The sequence below is a fragment of the Macaca thibetana genome, chromosome 2, assembly GCF_024542745.1.
Source record: "Macaca thibetana thibetana isolate TM-01 chromosome 2, ASM2454274v1, whole genome shotgun sequence".
Classification (NCBI taxonomy): domain Eukaryota; kingdom Metazoa; phylum Chordata; class Mammalia; order Primates; family Cercopithecidae; genus Macaca; species Macaca thibetana.
In genome coordinates this window covers 109,659,900-109,675,811 of record NC_065579.1, presented here as the reverse complement: position 1 = coordinate 109,675,811, position 15,912 = coordinate 109,659,900, and the positions used below count along the sequence as shown (strand labels likewise).

The 15,912-nt window shown below is 40.7% G+C and overlaps 1 long non-coding RNA gene across 2 annotated transcripts in view; it reads right to left on the bottom strand.

The window, feature by feature from the left end:
* Window positions 1–15,698, bottom strand: part of LOC126949362 (uncharacterized) — a 29,831-nt gene extending 14,133 nt beyond the window's left edge. Inside the window, exons 1-3 of one of the 2 annotated variants that reach the window (XR_007723685.1) lie at window positions 15,500–15,698; window positions 10,794–10,889; window positions 565–712 (exon numbers count right to left, since the gene is read on the bottom strand). This is a non-coding gene — a long non-coding RNA (uncharacterized LOC126949362). The remainder of the gene's footprint in view (window positions 1–564; window positions 713–10,793; window positions 10,890–15,499) is intronic. The other variant, XR_007723686.1, reaches the window with a different exon arrangement.
* Between the last annotated feature and the right edge of the window lie 214 nt (window positions 15,699–15,912).

Genomic DNA, 15,912 nt, shown 5'->3' with positions numbered 1-15,912 from the left:
TTCATCATTGCATCATTAAAAAAAAAATCCTGGGCCAGATGGAAGCTTTCCTCCTTTGGGGTCATGGGTGGAAAAAAGACTGTGTAAAACCATGGATGGCCTGCAACCACTTTTAAGAGGAAGATGGTCATGTCTCTTCATAATTCTCAGGCTTGGCATGGCCTTATTGAAGTTTACTCTGAGGAATGTTCTGGTTAAGGGTACAGATTGTTATAGAGGCATTCTGAGCTCCTCTGAGAGTGATGTCTTACTCTTTTCATGGGCACTTGACCCTCTGGAATTATTTTTAGCTACGTTGGTTGGCATGTATGGTTCGTCGTCTCCCTCAACAGGCCTGCAAACTCAGTGAGTGGAGGAGACTCCTTTTTTGTCTTGTTCATTGCTATCTTCCAAGTGCCTAAAGCAGGGCTTGGCACATAATAGGCACTCTAAATATTTTGGGAAAGGGGGAATGAATGAGCAAGTGAATGAGTACATAGTGGTAGTGAATAGATAGCAGGCACCTCTTGTCTCCCCGCCCCAATGTCCAGAGATGAGAAATGGACCCTTTATGCCTCCCCTTACCTGAAAGCAGCCACTTCCCATTGATTGGGGTCCATGGATTTGTCATCATCAATCACTGTGGAAATTTTTCACGAGAATATAAGTGATAAAATGGTGTTCCGCTGAGTGAAACACTGATAAGAAGCATCAATAAATGTCTTGTTTGTCCCTGAAGGAGAAGGTACAGTGATTATCTGTTTGGAGGCCTTAATTCATATAATCCAACCGTAGTCTAAGGACACTGGACTAGAGAAGTGCTGTGGAAAATGACACACTTTCAGAAAAACATTTCTTCTAGATTTCAATTATGAAATTTTCTTCTTAAGGGGGACCAAATCAATGAGATGCCAGAGAGTGAACATTGCACTTCCAACCTGCCTGCCTCTAAGGATGGTAATTCACTTCAGCCCTGATGGGGTCCCTGGGAACAACTCAGACATGGAATCAAAATCTGTTTTTGTTCCTGTGAATGGGTGAGGCTCTGCTTGGCCTCCAGGTGTCCAGTCCTAGAGACAGTGAGATGTAAGTTAACAGCCACTGTCCCTGTCAGGAGGTCTCCTGATTGGTATCTCAGCCTTGACACCTACCCACTGTAGGAACTTGGGCAGATACTTAACCTCTGAGGCTGATTTACTCATCTAGAAAATGAGGTTACTGATAGCATGCACCTTTTAGTATTGCTAGGAGGATTAGAAAAAACAGTGCTCTGTAAAAGGTTTAAACACAATGTGAGGCACATAGGAGGAGCTTTGCTCATATTATTTACTATTGCCAAATTTATTATTATTGCAGCTCCCTGCGGGACTCCTGAGGATGGCTGAATATTTTATAGAATGATAAAGAAGATTAGGGTATCACATCACAGGTTGAACTAGATAAACTAGATTATCTTCAATTCATAAAGTCCATGTCTTCTACTTCTCTTTAATTTTTTGTCCCACTTTGGAAAGGGCTTACTAAAAACTAAGCAATTAAAAAAATTCCTTTTGCTAGCAAGTATCCACAGTCATGCCTATGGTATAATAAAAAATAAATAAATATTTGGTTTTTGTCCCAGGTTTGTGGCACACAGTTCCTAAAACCCTTGGAATCTCCAGAGTGATGAGTGTCTTTTGTATGCTAATAAGGTGACTGGTGTCTGGAGGCCCCAAGATAGCTTCAGGATGGAAACTAGTTGCCAGAAAGACCACACCCTGTGATAGTGATTAGAGGACTCAACTCTCAGCCCCACCCTTCTACCTCCTGAGAGGGGAGAGGGGCAGGAGATTGAGTCCATCACCAATGGCCATGATTTAGTCCACCAGCTCCACGTAATGAAATCTCCATAAAAACCCTTAAATGGTGGGGTTCAGATTGCTTCTGAGTTGGCACACACATCTGTTGTAGGACTTTCTCTTTAGGGTTCTTGTCACACGACCAGGAAAGATTAGGCTTGCAGGCACTTTGAAGGGTGAGAAAAATGGAATTTATTGGGCGAAAAGGGAAAAAAGGCGGGAGGAACAGAAACTCTCAGCAAAGAAAGAGTCCTGCTGGTCAGTGTCCTGCCTCACAGATTTAATTCCAGGTTCACTCCGGAACAAGAGAGGCCAGGCTCCTCCCCCTGCAAACATCGTGAACTTCCCGAGGCTCCACCCCAGTGCACACTCCTCCCAGTGTGCTGGCCAGTTGGAGGTTTTCCGGTGACCCTTTTATACTTGGCTGTCTCACACTGGGGGGCTGGGAGGGAGTTGCCCTGAGACAGCATGGACACTCTGCACACGCCCACACCCTGCCCTGTGTATCTCTTCCATTTGGCTGTTCCTGAGTTGCATCGTTTACAATAACAAGTGAATGTCAGTAAATGAGTTCTGTACACCATTCCAGTAAATTATCAAGCCTGTGGAGGTGGTCATGGGAACCCTGACTTATAGCTGGTTGGTCAGAAGCATGGGTGGCCTGGGATTTGCAACTTATATTTGAAGTGGAAGGTAGCCTTCTGGGACTGAGCCCTTAACCTGTAGGGTCCATGCTAACTGCAGATAGTGTCAAAATTGAATTGAATTGTTAAATACCCAGTTCGTGTCTGCAAAGAATTGAGGAATTGGTGTTAGGGAAAGAAAGCACGTCTCATTTGGTGTCAGTGGTGGGAGTAAAAACATCTCTACACTGAATACGCCCAATGGCGTTGCCATAAATCTCAGTGATTAGAGACTCATCATGCTCTAAAGGGGACTACAGATCTAATGCATGTCACCTGAAGCTCCCACAGCCAAAGCACAGAGCAGACATCACTAATCAATCAGGGTACTCTTTCTGCCAAGCCCAGGATCAGTCATGCATTTGAGTGCATCGCTCAGAACTGTCTCTCAGTTGATGAGATCATGACACCTATTTCCTTCCTAATTTAAAGAGGCCATGAGAAACACAGCCTCTGGTTCTGGTTGAACCACTAACCAGCTGTATGGCATTTAACTTTGCTGTTTTATATTATAAAGCTTATATTTTATTGAAGCCCCAATAAACATTTCTCCATCCTCCTCATGAGCCTACTGAGAGATTGGCAGGAGAGGAAAGTTGACGTTTGATAACAACTTAACTCACATGGAAGTGAGAATTCGCTGAAAATTCCATTTTGGGACTGGTGGTACATCTGTTCTTCAGAGCCCCCAAGATTTCCATGACTTCCTGAGGGGTCTGTTGTTCTCTTACATTCGTCTCAAAACTCCTGCTTCTGGTTAATGTTGTCTCACAGACACTGTCTTCTGTTGGATACACTTACCTGGCTAAGGGACCTTCCTAGACCTCTTTCTAGATTTCTACTCTCCCTCTTCAGCACATACCTCCTCCACAGGGCCTTCGTGAATTAGCTAAGTTTGGGCAGATGGAAGTGGGTTTGCATAGTGGCCATCTCTGTTCTACAAATCTATTTAGTTATTTTACCGTTTAGCACTCCTCCTCTCCTTCTCTCCTCTCTTCTTTTTATCCTTCCTTCTTTATTTCCTCCTCTTTCTTTTAAAAACTTACTGTGCCATCTCTCAAAGTTCTCTGGCTCCTTCCCATATTTTTAGTGCCCTTCTCCCCATCTCTTTCTTGGGCACAACAAAACTCAGATTCTTCCTATCTGAAATTCAATCCTACTTTGGATTTGCTTTCTTTTTCCAGATGCTGACCTGGGCCCTGTCTTTTCATACACAAGTGGGACATTGTGGTGACTAAATAGTGATAGCTCCTTCTCTAAAAAGAACTTTGGTAATAGTCCTTAAATTATGCATACATGTACTTGCATGTGTCCACATGTTGTCTCCTGATATCCATTCTTTCATTCTGCCTCATTAGTAAGAACCCTGGCACATCACCACCTGGTTAATAAAATTGCTTCTGCTAGCCTAACTTGTAACTTGATGCACCAAGTAACTAAATTGAGATTTAGACAGAATTGTATGGGATTTATGGAAGTTGCCTAAAAAGGGAGAGAAGATCACCTTCTATTCCTTCCTTCATTCTGCTGTCTGGAATGCCAGTGAAATGGCTGGAACCCCAGCAGCCATCTTCTACCATGAAGACAAGTGCCTACCCTAGTGATGATGGAACAGAGTGTGTAATGATTATGTCAAGTGGTCTAGACTCTCTAACTTCCCATTTCTTATCTTTTTGAAATAAAATTTTTTTTCTTGTTTAAGCTTCTTTTTTTTCCCTCAGGCTTAACTATTATAGCAGAGCACAATTCATTATTTTTGAAGTTTGCGTTCTCATGCCTTTCTCTAATTTTACTTTAAGAAACCTAGGACATGTACCCCCTTTTTGTTTCTAAGGTTGAATGGGGGAAGATGGGTTGAATGTGAGCTCTTTGCTCTTAAATGATAGAACAGAGGTTCTCCAATGTAATGCAGAAACATGAGTGCTGAAGAGAATCTTCTGCCCTGAGCTATGCCTCAGATCCAGGCCATAAGGTTTCAGATGGCTTTCAGAAGACAGTAGCGGCAGGGCATTCTAATATTAATGTCAACCTTATAAAAAACACAAATGGATGTGGTGTTGAGGAGGGCAGTGAACCCCATTATTTCTGTGATGGGCTTCCAGGGAAGCCAAGACAGTTTTACGGTTCAAATGACAGATGTCATCCAAAAGTTGAGGACTTCACATCAATTGAAGTGTACATTTAAGAATAACCAAAACATGGCCAGGCCTGGTGGTTCACGCCTGTAATCCCACACTTTGGGAGGCCGAGACGGTTGGATCACCTGAGGTCAGGAGTTTGAGACCAGCCGGACCAGCATGGTGAAATCCTGTCTCTACTAAAAATACAAAATTAGCCGAGTGCGGTGGTGCATGCCTGTAATCCCAGCTACTCGGGAGTCTGAGGCAGGACAATCACTTGAACCCGGGAAGCCAAGGTTGCAGTGAGCCAAGATGCACCACTGCACTCCAGCCTGGGCAACAAGAGTGAAACTCTGTCTCAAAAAAAAAAAAAGAAAAGAAAAGCCAAAACATAAAACAGATGTCAACATCAAAATACTGAGTGTCTATTCTCAAAGTTAAAGTCAAACATGAAAATAAGTTGAACTAAAGCATGCATTCTTTTCTTGTTCAAATATTTTGTGGCTTTGTCAAATGGGAAGAGGTTAGGAACTCTAAGAAGTTGCCAGTGTTGTGGTGGGGTTGCCACCACCTGGAACTACACAGGAGTTTGCTGCTGGCTGTTTCATCCCAGCTGGGGAAACTGTGAAGTGAATGATTCACAAAAACTGTAGTTAATTAGTTAATTGATTTTTATATTTATCTGTGGAAGATGAGGACTCAGATGACTTCTGGATTTGCTACATCTAGACATGAAATTTTGTCTGAGATTCATTGTGTGTTTATATGGAAAGTCATGTTGCTCTTATTTTAAACATGATTACTAATGATAATATATTGATCATAATGGGAAATGCCCACTTCAATCTGATAAATGTGAATTCTACCCTCATTTTCTAGCACCACTCAAATGCCAAGTCTACCTGTGCCCTTCACCACACACGATTTCTACACCTCTCAGAAAATAACTTTTTTCTCATTAAAATAATCACGCATGTGCATTTAAAAACTTTAAAACAGTAAAAAGAGGGTGAACAAGAAAGTAGAAATTACCCCAAATCCTATGAAATACAGGTAACATTGTTTACCCCAGCCACCATTTTCCCCAGACACATGTCACGTGGTAGTGTGGGCTTATGCTTTTGTTCTATCCTCGATGAGAGCAGGAACTTCCTCTGTCTTGTTCATTGCCGCTTCCCACAATGCCTCAGTGAGTGCCTGGCACTCAGTAAGTACTCAAATATTTGTTTTTGAATTTACTATTTCACATTTCACATACTTCATTTTATGGTTAACATATTGTAGGTATCTTTTCAAGTCAGTAAATGTAAATCTGCTACATCATTTTAAAGTGGTATGAATTTTATTGAACATTGAATATTGAGCTTTGCTGTTTGTACTGCCCATGTAAGTGTGTGTTTTTCTTTTTAGAACATATCCTTAAGAGTAGAGTTATTTGGGCAAAGCCCACACACATTCAAAAATTTGATAAATATTGCCAAACTGTCCTCCAGAAAGTATCTAGGGATTTTCACTCTGATCAAGAGTTCAAAAGAGATCTCACTGCCCCACACCCTTCTCTGATTTAGATACTGCCATATCTTTGCCAATCTCCTGGCTAACAATATTATCTCAATGTTGGTTTTGTTTATATTAATATAATTATTGGTGACCTTGAACATTTTTTCACATACTTATTGGTTTTTGTTAGTCTAAATTTGTGTTCAGTTCCTGTTTCACTTTCTTAATTTTGAGCATGTAGCTGTGTCTCCTTTGGTCATTGATTAAACCAGCTACTGGTTTATCTGTTTTATTGAGCTTACAAATGATCAGTTATTGGAGTTGGCATGTCTCTATATTTTTTTCTGTTTTCTACTATATCAATTTCTATTTTACCTTTATTAATTCCTCCTTTCCACTCTCTTATTTTCATAATGTTTTCTCTCTCTTTCTCTTTTTTTTTCTTTTTTTTTTTTAAGACAGAGTCTCACTCTGTCACCCAAGCTGGAGTGTGCAGTGGCATGATCTAGGCTCACTGTAGTCACCGCCTCCTGGGTTCGAGCACTTCCCCTGCCTCAGCCTCCCGAGTAGCTGGGACTACAGGTGTGCACTACCATGCATGGGTAATGTTTGTTTTTTTTTTTTAGTAGAGATGGAGTTTCACCACGTTGGCCAGGATGGTCTCCATCTCCTGACCTCGTGATCCGCCCGCCTTGGCCTCCCAAAGTGCTGAGATTACAGGCTTTTTTCTCTGTTTCTGAGGGGCTGCTTATCTTACTATTTCTACACTTTCATTTTATTAATTAAATATGTGTGAGGACGAATTTTTACCTTATTAGTTTTGCTATAGTCTATTAAATTTGGGGTAAAATGTTCTCATTTTGTTTTTTATATGTTTTGAATTTGTGGTTTTGATGTTCTCTTTCACATTAGAGATGTTGTAAAGGCTTGTAAGAAATATTTTCATTTCTTGGTCAGGAGGTTTGTTGCTTGTAGTGTTTGTTCTTTTTTATATTTTGTCTTTTGTTGCATATGATTAAAAATGTGGCCTGTACCATTTTTGCTTTTTGGTATTTTTTAGAAGTAATTTTGAACTTGTTAAAAATGTTTTTTGAGTTCACAAATATGTGTTCTTTGTTGTAGAACATAAAGTAGATATATACCTAGTAGGGCAATTTTACTGATTATACTATTTCCACTCTGCCTTACTGACTTGTTTTCTGTTTCACCTGACAGAGGCTTGAGAGGTATATTAAAGTCACCCCTCCCGTTATGTTTCTTAGTGTTTCTTCTTATATTTCCAGCAAGTTTTCCTTTGTATATTTTGATGCCTTGGTGGTAATTTTTTGGCTCTCTTTTGATAGATGGTCTTTTGTGTTACCATTTCGGGATTCTCTGGAGTTAGAAAAGTATGCAGTGGTTATTGTTAGCATAGAGTCATCCTTGCTTATACATGAGGATACTGCAAACCAGAAAGTTCAGGTAACTGATACTAGAGCAAGGTCACATAGCAAGTGAGCGGCCAAGCCAGGAGTGCACATCCCTACAGCCCATGCCTTTAGCCTGCAGCCATCATTATCTTCTGGTATCTAATTCCATGAGAAATGTACCTGCTCTCTTTTCTGAAGTGACTCGTCTACTGTATATATGCACTTATGGAATTCTTTATTATTAAAGTACAGTAATTTTACTCAATTTTTTTTCTCAGCATTGGTTGATGTGCATTCATTTTTCCAGGACCTATGAGACTTTTCAGAGTGTAGACTCAGGTCAATATATTAAAGTATTACAATACATAGTAAACAGACAGAATATGCATATGTGTATATATATTGTATTTCCTTTCATATCTGTGATTCTTATTTACAATTTGTAAATTTATTTCTAGTCATATGCTATTGATATGGTTTGGCTGTGTCCCCACCCAAATCTCAAATTGTAGCTCCCATAATTCCTCCATGTTGTGGGAGGGGCCTGGTGCCAGGTAATTGACTCATGGGCGTGGGTCTTTCCCGTGCTGTTCTTGTGATAGTGAATAAGTCTCAGGAGATCTGATGGTTTTATAAAAGGTAGTCCCCCCTGCACATGCTCTCTTGCCTGCTGCCACCTAAGATGTGACTTTGTTCCTCCTTTGCCTTCTGCCATGATTCTGAGGCCTCCCCAGCCACGTGGAACTGTGAGCCCATTAAACCTTTTTCTTTATAAATTATCCAGTCTTGGGTATGTCTTTATCAGCAGCATGAAAACGGACTAATACAGTTATGTTTCCTGCATTTTTCAAATGTGCTTTTTTTTGTGGCAATAGTTGTGCTTCTTGCTTTCTTGCTTTGATGCAGTGTTACGTCCTATAAAAGCATTTCTTTTCTCCTCAGTTTTTTCTAAGTACTGCTAAATCCTTATTCATCATAACATGTTTTCTTACCACATTTTGGCCATTTATTTCATCCATGTGATTTAGAATTTATTTGTGAATTTAGTTGTCATTTTCAAAATTAAAATTAAAGGAAATGATCTCCACCTCTTTCTTTCCCTCTTCTGCCCAGCCCACCCTTTCTCACTGTTTACGCTATATTCTTTTCCTTTAGTGGGGCTTGGAGGGTTGACTAGGAGACAAAATGTTGATATCAGAAACATGCCAATTTGTCTTCTTTTGCTTTCCTCCTTTGCCTTTTATTTTTTTATTGTTCATTTTTAAAAAGGCAAGTAACTGGTCTTCTTATTTGCCAGAAAAAGGATGTTCACTTCAGATGTGTGAATTCTTCTCTTATAACATGAGATCCAGGAATGTTGATTGTCTCTCAGCTTCCCAGGGAAAAGCAGTCTCTGTCATTGGTAACTTGCACTCTTTGATTCATTTCTGGTTTTACTGCCACTCCTGCAACAGAATCCACCTCAGTGAAGACAGAGTGGATTCCATCTCAAAGGGTAGGTGTCTCCCAGATTTAAATTTTTTCCGTCTGTAGCATAAGCAGGCTCTTTAATGGAATTTGAGCTTTAGAGAAACGCTGTATCTACTAAGCATTTGATTTGGTGTGGTTACAGACATTTTTCTCTTTAAACCTCCTCTTTCACTGCCAGGCTTCAGGTGAAACACTTGCTGCAAGGGTATTATTACTTTCTTGGTTTCTACCACCTGCTAAACTATATTTTATCTCCTCCTATAGTTCCACCTCTGTAGCCTCAGAATATTGTTTACAGGATGCAGAAAGGTGGCTCCAGAAGGCACATTGAGGAACTTACTCTGGGACCTTCCCATAGCTCCAGTCCCAATCCCTGTCTAGTGTGAGACATCAGTGGGTATTTTTGAGAATTTCCTTATTTTCAATGATAAGTTTATTACTTATCATTTCTTGCAGAAGGAAACCCTGTTCTGATTTTTAGAATCTTCACTACATTTGGTCCCAATAGTTTCAGACCCAAATGATACATCTGGATATGTATGCCATACCATTGAGACCATTTTTGCTATTAGTGTGAATAATTTCTTTATTGTTTTTACTTCTTTTGGTTTAATTTTACTCAGCTTGGGAAGGGGGAGCTTCACAACTTCCTGAAATCCTGTACCTTTGCACACACCTTTCTTACAATCTTTCTCCCTCTCTATAACATTGAACTAGTTTAGCTTTTTAAGACGTTTATATTTACCTTCCTTTTATTTAGTTATGTGTACATTAGACTAGTGCTGTTCCAATTGTCTACGGTTAAGGACAAGTTGGTTTTTAAATTTTCCAATCTGTTGTAGACCCTTGTCTTTATGAAGTACACTAAGCATTGAATTTGCAGAAAGTAAAGTAAAAATAAGACATACAATGCAAACCTGAATTTTTGTTATTAGATTCAACAGATATAACATTACCTACTATTTGAGTTCCTAAATGCTTACTCTCAATTTCTCTTCTTAGTCATTGAAGATGGATCTCAAACAATATGCAACCAGGCTATGGTCCATGAAGCCCCCTTTAAGTAGCATTGCCATATGCCCCTCAAGGACAAGGGCAAGGTCTTGCTAACCCTGTGTGTCCCCCCGTGCCTGCCTAGCACTATGTCCCACAAATAGCACCTATTGAAAAATAACTGTTGACTATGGGTAAGACAATAATACCCTAAGTAGCAAGTGCCTCTTAAGGTGAAAACTCTTGAGTTTATTCTTGACCTTCACAACTTCCTTTTGCCTTGGGAAGACGCAGGTGCTAGAATCTGGATTTGCAGCCAAGGCCCAGAGAAGAGTGGGTCTACGCACATAAGGCCTTTTATCCATGCTGTTTTATTTGACCCAAGGCATTTTCCCTCATCTGCTGTTTCACGTCTCTATTGGGAGTAGAAAGCATAGTGTGAAAGACAAGGCAGGATATTAACCGGACCAGGGCCTGGGCCAGGTGTGAGCATTCTGTCTTCTGTCTGTCACTTTATTTATCATCCTTCTATGAGGATCTCTTGAGGACCCTCTGACTCCCAGTCACACAAACGTGGACTCTGCTTGAGAAGCATGTTACGATGAAACAATTGTTGGGTGTAATATGGTCCTGGAACTAGGAATCAAGCCTATATATTCCAGTTTATTCTCCTCCAGGGCCAATTTGAAGAGAGTGACTGAGGAAGTAGCCCCACTTAGGATGGTAGCTGGGCTGAGAGTCCAACATCAGCAGGGGGAAGTCACAATAATGAATAGGACTAAAAGAGGGGACTTCACTTACCCATCAAATGGAGTGCAGCTCTCGTACCAAGAGTCAGTGGTGTGCAGAGTACTGAACACCCACTGGGGATCCGCAGAGATGGATAAACCAGGAGCCCTGCTCTTGAATGATGGGGAGGAAAAGCCAGAGAAAGCTCATGATGAGGTAAGGCACATGTGTAAAGGGCATAGAAGACTAATACCTAAAGTGCTAGTGTAACAAGGATGGAGGAAGGAGTAACTTTTAAGGGCAAAAGGTCACTTTCCAGATTATTAAAATATATTTTTAAATTTTTTTTATCTCCATAGGTTTTTGGAGAGCAGGTGATATTTGGTTACATGAGTAATTTCTTTAGTGGTGATTTGTGAGATTTTGGTGTACCCATCACCCAAGCAGTAAACACTGAACCCAATTTGTAGTCTTTTATCCCTCTCCACCTCCTACCCTTCCCCTGAGTTCCCAAAGTCCTACTATAACCCTAAATTGTAGGCATATATGGAAAATAATTTATTTGTTGACCTCCCTATTTAATATCCTTCCTCTACCAACTCAGGTCGTGATCTAATTTTGCACGTATTTTTTTTCTCCTATTTCTCATGATTGTGTTTACAGTTTCTTTGTCTATGAGCTTGTCTAATGCTAACTTTTGATCAGAGGTGTTGTTAGTGTGTGTGAAATGCTTGGAAGAGTATCTGGCAGATGGCAGGCATTCTATCAATGGTTTTACCCTTGTTTTTGGCTTTCTGGACCCAGCTATCTGGGGAAAGGCTATCAATTACGATAAGTGCAAGACATCAAGTTGATGAGAGAGTGAACCCCTGAACAGGCAGGGGGAGGATTTGAGTCCAAGGATAAAAGGTGACAAAATTGTCCAGAAACAGTGCAGAAGAGCTAATTTCTTGGCAGTTACAGAAAATGTATTGTTGTGGGGTTTTTTTTCCTTTTAGATGGGAAAGGGGCTTTATCTCCTTAGAAGTTTCAGGTAGATCTTTTCAAAACCCCACAACCTGACATATTGTTTGATAAATATTTGTTGATTTAGTGGATGAGCCTGCAAAAGCTATTCTCATATATGCCAACATTATCCCTAGGGAGACATTGAGTCTGTTGGATCCAATGACCTTGGATAGCTTAGAATGATTTGGTGATCTGGCATTAGACTTAGGAATAGGTGTAACCGGTTTGAAGTCTTATAAAAGCACAAGTAGACTGGGAATCAGGGTAGCTCAAACTATTTGGTGTGAAGTTTAAGCTCTGTGTTTCATTTCATAGCTGGACATAAGCATTGCTATTTTCTCGACTAGTAGTTTTCAACTGGTGGCAATTTTGCTCCCCATGGAATATTTGGGGATGTCTGGAAACATTTTTGGTTGTCACCACTGGGGAGTGGGGATGCTACTGGCACCTAAAGGGTGAAAGCCAGGGAAGCTGCTAAATATCCTATAGGACAATGCCCAGGTCAATGCCCCGCTCCTCCCACTACAAAGCATTATCTGGCCCTAAACATCAATAATGTAAAGGTTGAGAAATTCTGTTCTAGACAGACTTTCTACTTTAAAGAGCAACCCAAGGGAAATTATTCTTAAAAGTTTTCCTCTGAAAGGGAACTTGACAATTAACAGCTCAAAGTCCCTTTAGACTCAATTCTCTATGTGGTTGGATAACCCGTGGGCCTTCTAAATGTATCCATATCACTGTGGTTTCAGATTGGCAGCCCCCCTCCCCCATATGCAAGGGAGGCTTGAGCCAAGTTCTTTATGGCCCCGCCCTAATACTGCTGTCTGGTTAAATATTGCCAAGCCTTGGACATCGTCACAAGTAACGTGCTTGAGAAGGATGCAATAATGAAGACAGTGATCTGATTGGGTCCTACCCTGGGTGATCTGTCAGTAAGGCAGACGGAGAGAGGTCTGTAGGACTTGTATGAAAAGTGTTTCAACTTCAAACAACCAATAAACAGTGCTCAGCGCCCCCTCTCTCTGCCTTCCGTGCTGCCTTTTGACATGCAATTACCACACAGGGATTCTACTGGACTACAGCTCAAGGCCATTGAGGTTTTGCTCTTGCCAACTTGCAGAGAATTCCCGGACTAGCAGACCAGGTGGACAAGGGCCTTTGGAGCTAGAAGGTGACTTTCATTAAAATGACTCAGCACTCTCCGCAACCATGCCTGAGATGTGTGCTTCAATTCTGTTCAGACTAAACCACTTCACAGTGCAGCTAGCAAAAAGAAGGCTTTTAACATTCACCTGTAGCTATTCTGAACAATAATAAAGATGTCACCAAGACTTATTTCAAACAGTTTACTGTGTGTCAGTTGCATAGAACTTAGATGATGCAAGATCACTCCCAGGAGGTATATTCTCCTCAGGTTCCACCCTGGATCTGCGGGAGGTGCAGAACCTTTGAGCAGGCACTGACCGGGCTTCCTCCATGTGGCAGGAATTTGCAGATACAGATCAGAAGGAGGAGGAAGCATATAAAGTGCAGAATGCACAGAAGCTGAATTCAGCTCAGCCTAGGACAGCAGGAGAAGATGAAGAAGAGGTACCCACAGATCCTAAGAGGAGGTTGGAGGATGCTGAGGGCAGAGAAACCTCCATGGTGATAACAGCACAAGAACAATTGAGATGAGAAAGGACCTTGCCATTGACAGTCATCATTTGCTCCTTTGCTCTGTTTGTCCATGTACGTTCTTGTGTGTTTATGCCTCTTTCCTGCTTCCCTTCCTCCTTCCCTTTTATGTCATTGTTTCATCTTTCTTCCTGTTGGCCACAGCTCCTTACCATAATCAGAGTTGTGTGCCCCAGCAGTGCTCAGCTACGAAACTGCTGTGACCTTAAACCCTGGGGAGCCAACCGTAGAGCCTAACCCTGCTAAGTCAGACCAGGGAAGGATCATTTCCAAAGAAAAAGCAAACCTTTTTATTCCTAATTTTTTCTCTTTGGGTGTCAAATGGAAACTGGGCAAGATAGAATTATTCAGTTTACCTCTACACTTTACCTTTAGAGTTGTAAAACAACAACTTCAATCCAGTGAAATAATTTATTAACTCAATGAGACAACTGCTCCATTTGGGAACTTTATAATCAGGTAGAGGAGAAAGACATGTACATTAATATTGCTGCACCACTCTTTGAAGCAGGCCTGATTATGTCCATTTAAAAAATAAGTTAGCTGAGACTAAGAGATTAGGGGTAAAAAAAAAAAAAGAACTAAATAGATATTGGCTCTGAACTATATGGAATAGAATATTTGATTACAAATAGAAACCTTTTTTTAAGATAAAAGTTTTAATATATTTATTTGAAGCTTTGAGGGTGATTGGCATAAAGAGAAATTTTTGATAATAATTAAGATGTAATTACAACCCCATTAGCCACATTTTTTTGCACGTAAAAGCTTAGCATATCTCATCCATCTCACTGCTTTAAAAACTATATCGTAGTCCATTGGGGAAAGGAGACAGGAGATAAGAGTCATAAAACAAAAGATCCAAAGATTTCAGTTGCTGTGGTGGATGAATGAAGTTCTTCCTGTGGAATTTTCCAATATAACCAAGCGATCTTGGGTCCCATAGCCAGTGTTTGCCCTTGAAAGTAGACTTGGAGCAGTTGGAAACATGTTACATGATCTCTATCAGCCATCTGTAAGTTTATTAATTACCCCTATTATTATTACCAACTGTGAGATTTGTAGAATGTTACTTTTTAAGACTTGTTTCCTTATTTGAAAGAAATATGGATTAAAATAATAATTATCTTAATAAATTATAGATTTATTATTATTGAAGTTTGCCTATTTATAGCTTGCTCAAGCCAAGAGAAATGCCTCTTCTCTCTCCCATATTTCCATGCAGTAGATTCTTTCATTTCTTTCAGAAGGTGACAGTCTTAAAATTCCAAGTTACATTTAGCTGTAGATTTGGAACTTTCCTCCTCTGCCTAAGCAAATTTAAATCAATTCCTATTGTTTAATAAATGCAATCATTCTGGCAATTGATATCGATACCTAGCCTTTCACATCTCTCCTTTTTACACTCACCTCTCCTGTCTCTTCTCTTCCCTCTTCCCTCCCCTCAACCCCACAAGTTTGCTGTGGTTTTCAAAATTTTTCAGATATAAAAATGTTTTATTGTTGTTTGTTTTGGTGGCATAGAATCCTTTTTTTTTTTTTTTCCCAGAGAAAACATTATGCAAAGGACTAATATATAAAACAGACTAAAGCTGACCTGCTGTCTTTAACATGGGGGATAGGTGTTTGCTCCCACTCCCTCCCCACTTTGATTATTTTACACTGTATTTCAGAGGAGCCATGAGGCGTTTTCAAAGGAACCTTAGGATTTCAGCAACTATATCTTAAGAACCACTAGTCCACATGAATGAGATAACAATGTTAGTTCTCCCATTCCCAGGAGGTGTGTAGAAACTGTCCTAGCTTAGATGGGGGGAGGCAGGGGTGGGAGGTGGGAAGACAGGGGAAAGAGCATACTTCCGTGTGATTCCCCCCAGGGCCCACAAGAAATGCATGAGATACGCACCCTGGCCTGGATCTGGCTGTATGGGGCTCTAAACATCTGTGAGGAACCAGAGCATGCAATTCAGTCACACATATGTCTCAAAATACATTGATACTTTGGTCTTTCAACATCACCTCAAAGGTTCAGCCATACAACCTGCCTAACCAAAAGCTAAGCACATTTTCCATCACCAGGCCTTGGTACTCACGGCTTCCCACTCCTGCACTAATGCCCATCCTTCTGTCTCTGCCTGGCTGTCTGACTCACTCAACCTCCAAGGCCTTCTCCATGAGCTTCTCCCCAGTTTCTGGAGCCAGAATTCTTCTTTGGTGTGTTTGTTCATTTGTGCCTCCCCAACATTCTTCTGTCTCCCTCACAGACAGGAGAAATGCCCACTCACGCTCACTAGATGGATGCCATGGTGATCACGTCCTGGGTCATCTACCACCCTATTACTGTCAGTAATTACATCACAAAGTACCCATCAGGGGCCAGACCCAAAGGAGGAGTCTTATAGACATTATCTTTGATTGTTGACCACTCCACATTGCTTCATTAGTTAGCAGTGTTGCCTGCTAACTCAGACCAGAGAAGGATCATTTCCAAAGAAAAAGCAAACCT